The sequence below is a fragment of the Erinaceus europaeus genome, chromosome 5 (assembly GCF_950295315.1).
Source record: "Erinaceus europaeus chromosome 5, mEriEur2.1, whole genome shotgun sequence".
NCBI classification, from domain to species: Eukaryota; Metazoa; Chordata; class Mammalia; order Eulipotyphla; family Erinaceidae; genus Erinaceus; species Erinaceus europaeus.
Genome location: NC_080166.1, coordinates 9,590,841 through 9,595,840, shown reverse-complemented (window position 1 = coordinate 9,595,840; position 5,000 = coordinate 9,590,841).

Below are 5,000 nucleotides of genomic sequence, written 5' to 3'. Positions count from 1 at the left end.
TCTAGGAATGGTTCACTTCCTAACAAAGTCCCAAAACCTAGATATTGACCAGGTTCCATGAGATAGAGCATATGTTCACATGGGTCCAACCTGACACCTGACACTACCCATGTTCAGCGGGGAAGCAATTACAGAAGCCAGACCTTCCACCTTCTGCATCCCACAATGACCTTGGGTCCATACTCCCAGAGGGATAAAGAATAGGAAAGCTATCAGGGGAGGGGATGGGATACGGAGTTCTGGTGGTAGGAACTGTGTGGAGTTGTACCCCTCTTGACCTAGGGTTTTGTTAATGTCTCCTTTTTTAAATAAGTAAGTAAATAAATAAACATATTAACCCCTTACCACGCTCAAAGACTAGGGTACAGCTGTCCGTTCCCATTTTCAGGGAAATACTGAAGCAGTGATAGAGGTCTCTCTCTCTCTTTCTCTCTCTCTCTCTCTCCTCTCTCTATCTCTATCTCTCTTCCCATTCTCAATTTCTCTCGGCCCTATCAAATCAGAGAAATCACACACACATACACAGAGTAAATCAGGAAGAAAACAAAGTGGTTGTTTTCTGGGGGTTTTACAAAAGTGTAGCAATGAGCAGACAGGAAAAAGATTGATTGTCAGTACACTAAATAGCAAATATTATCTCAGGCAAAGTGCCAAACATTTGAAACTTATCACAGTGTTAGTAGAGTCTTTGAAAATAAAGCAAGGAAAATAAATAAATGGTTGAAATCACTTAACTTTCAGACACCTTGATCACATCTGAAAAATGGCTTTTAATTGGTGAACGAAAGTTGCTACTTTGTATCTACAGGTTCCTAAACAGTCCGATATGTTAGTGAAAGATCAAGGTTGCCTGCTAGCACATCGTTTGTGTTTTAATTTAAACGGAAATTTCATGTATTTATGATGACTTACAGTTTCATTAAAGAAAGTCATGTATTAATGAAATTTATTTTTTTCTAGATTTAATCATAATTAAGGCTCTTTTCTAGATCCTTCAGCCATGTTAGATAAGAATATAGTTATTTAAAGCAACAACTTTCTTTTTTAAAATTTTTTAAAATTATTTTTATTTGCTTATTGGATAGAGACAGTCAGAAATTGAGAGGACAGGGAAGATAGAGAGGGAGAGAGACAGAGACACCTGCAGCACTGCTTCACCACTCATGAAGCTTTCCCCACGGAGGTGGAGGCCGGGGGCTCGAACCCAGGTCCTTGCGCACTATAACGTGCACTCAACCAGGTGTGCCACCACCGGGCCCCAAGCAACAACTTTCTACTTAGTACTAGAATGTAGATAATTTGAGGAATACATTAACTAAAAGGACACATTATAAGTGCCACAAGCCCTGTATAAATCAGCTTGAGTCCAGAGAGAATCTCCTGGGATTAAGTCAAAGCCAAGTCTCCCTGGAGCCCCGCACCTTTGGAGCAAGCCGATCGATCCTTTCTCCCGTGCTTACCTCTGCATCTCTGGGTAGCAGCTTCATCTTACAGACGACTAGCTTTTCTTTTTTTGTCCCCTGTGGAAAATATGGTTACTGGCAGCTGAGTGTTACACTCTTCAGCTTCAGTCACCAGTCATCAGAGACTTGCTCTTGGGTCTTTGGTGAAATTCCCAATGAACTGCAGCCAGGGGTGGGATCACATATTTCAACATGGCTCCTCCTGTGGTAGGTGGGGAGGGAAGGAGATTTTTCCACAACTGCAGCAGACCAGAAAGGCGACACAATATATCCTGTGTGTTATTTCTCTTTTGCTGTGGCCACGGTAACAAAATACCATAAAACTGGATGGCTTAAACATCAGAAATATATTGTCTCCATTTTGAGAGCTGTGTCTGTGATCACAGTGTCTGCAGAATTGGTTCCTTCTGAGAAAGATAAGAGAGAATCTGCTCCTAGCCTGTCTCCTACCATCTAGTAGTTTGATGACAGTCTTTGGCTTTTCCTTGATTTGTGGAAGCCTAAACTCAATCTTACCTTTATCTCCCTATGTGTGTTCTGTTTCCAGTTTTTCCCATTTGATATGGATACCACTCACACTGGGTTAGGCACTCACCCTAACGGTATGATCTCATTTTAACTAATTGCATCCCCCAAAAGTTCACACACCGCCCCCAAAGTTCACATTCTGTGGAAGTCAGGGGCTAGAACTTGAACAGGTAAATCTCCTGAGGGGCATTATGTAACCTACAACACCCCCGACATGGCAGCATTCATAACACAGAGCATCAGCTACCAACAGCTGAAAGCAGGAAGCAAGGGTGAAGATTTAGAAACTCAGAATTGCAAACCCTTCAGATTTCATCTTCCAAGAAAGCAAATTAAGTAGCAAACTTGTACCAAGAGACAGGGTCGCAAACTATTTTGGGGATGATGAGATAAGATTAGACCTGTAGAAATACAGATTAATTTGGAGTGTCATCATGGCTAAGTGACTCATAAGCTACATATATCCGCAGAGATGGTCCATTTTAATTCTTCAGGCTCTCCACTACCTAAACCTCCAGCTCCCCAGGGCTAATAGGTGCTCGCAGGGACCAGAAGAGGAAAGTGTTTAGTTTCTTCTGCTGTCCAGTGAATCTGCAAAAGATTGGGGAATACAGAGAATGTGGAGAGAGGAGGAAGTCAATTTCAGTGACACATTTCTCTTCTTACTTCCATGGGAACACAGAGAAGGACTTGCAGTTTGAATCTAAAGAGTGACAGTGAATCTCTGCCCCATTTCCTGCCTGTGCCTCTTGAGAGTAGAAGCCCTGAATGTGCTCTAGCCGCCCTCCCCTCCCCCAACAACAACTGAAGTACAGCAGAGGTAGCAGCAAGCGACTTCTGGAGTCAAGACCACAGAGAAGATACTAAGATCCCTGAAGCTTCATACCTCTTTGCACTGCCTATTCTAAAAGAGAGTCAAGCTCCCCCAGTGTCTATAAACTAGCAAGGTTATCCGAAGGGCTCCTGAGTCCAGCTTTGCCCCCAGGCAGGGGAGGGACAGAAGCTGTCATTGAATGCATTTAAAATCAGGTGAGACTAATAAAGCTCTGAATTGAGCTAAATTTAGCACCAAAACTAACCCAAATCCACAAGATTAAAATTTCTGCTGACAATCTGGGAAATCAGAATCAGATTCACACTTGATTATAAAATTATAAGATGGTAGTTGAGTATGTCAAAGTGAAATACTGCTATTCTGATAACATGTCTTCATTATTTAGTACCTGCTATGTACCATGGAGCAGACTGAGCTCAAGAATTTAACACACACACACACACACACACACACACACACACACACACACACACCCCAGTAGGCTGCATTCTTATTCCCAGACTACAAATAAAAAAAGACTAAGGCCTAGTACGATTGAGAAACTTCAACTAAAAACCAAGAGTGCACAAATCGCATAGCATGTGCATATATCTCAATGAAACTGTTGCCAAACAGTTTTCCCTCCCTCCTTCCCTCCCTACCTCCCTCCCTCCCTTCCTTCCTTCCTTCCTTCCTTCCTTCCTTCCTTCCTTCCTTCCTTCCTTCTCTCCTTGAGAACCTGAGGAGGCAAGTTTCAGTTGAGGCCTCTAGTTATCATGGAAGCCTCCTATTCATATGAGTACTAATGAAAAAAATAAATTTACATAAATTACTACAGAAACACTTTTCAATGTTAATATGCTTAAGAAAGTGTAATATTAAGATGTGAGGGTGATCTGGCTGTGACATCTGTCACCCCATTGATCACCAGGGTTGATTCGGCTCATCTGTCTGGCTAGGCGGGGGTGTCCCCTTCCTCCCTCACCGCTCCACGTACGTCCTTCCCGAAGATGCGCGCTCTGTCAAAGAGAACGGCCTTCCCCGAATAGAGACGGACTGGTCTTCAGTGAGGGTATACGAGTAGCTGCGCTCCCCTGCTAGAACCTCCAAACAAGCTCTCAAGAAAATGTAATATATATATATATATATTCTCTAAGTGAATAGATTATAAGACAAGTCCCAACTTGGATCCATTACTTTGATTTAAGAAACAAAGAACTCATGACACTTGTGAATTTACAAAAGACTTGGTTATCATTGGGGCTTGGTGCCTGCACTACAAATCCACTGTTCCTTGAGGCCATTTTCCCCCATTTTTATCGATATTGTTGCTGCTGTTGCCCCTGCTGTTATTATTGTCCTTGTTGTTGGATAAGACAGAGAGAAGTTGAGAGAGGAAGGGAAGACAGAGAGGGAGAGAGGAAGATGCCCATGAAGCAACCCCCTACAGGTGAGGAGCCAGGGGCCCAAATGAATATATATCGAATATATATTAGTAGAGTGAGCCAGAAGCAGACCAAAGGGCCAGAGAGACAGATAGCTTAGAGGGTAGAGCAGAAGCCTGGCGTGTGAACCTAGGAGCAGTGCAGTGGAGAAAGCTTTAGACTAAGATGTATGAGGTCCTGAGTTTGATCCCTGGTATCACATGTCCCTAGTGATGACACTCTGGTTCTCTCTACCCCTCTCTTTCCTCTCTCTCTCTCTCTCTCTCTCTCTCTCTCTCTCTCCCTCTCTCTCTCTCTCTCTCTCTCTCTCTCTCTCTCTCTCTCTCTCACACACACACACACACACACACACAATACAGGAGAAGGAGAAAAAGAAAGAAGTTTGGATATGAACCAACTTGATCATGAAGTATCACCAGTGGATGGTGATACTTTTCTAACTTGACATAGTAAATGCCTCACTAAATCAGGATTAGATCCAGGAACCATTACACCTGCTTGGAGTTGGTAGTGAGTCACCTGGGCTGGACGTCACTGCTCATTCCAGCTTCCCACTAGTATGTCCTCCTACCGCAGAGGCTGGGAAAGCTGATATGACTCAGACTCAGGCAAACAAGTTGCTATAGAGGAGATCTGGAGACTGGATGTGACAGAGGAAAAAATAAGCTGTGTCAGTAGCTTCCATGGGCAAAGGTGTCCCACAGGGAGGTTTCATTATTCTGGGCAGAGAAATCTTTGTACTCTGGGGAC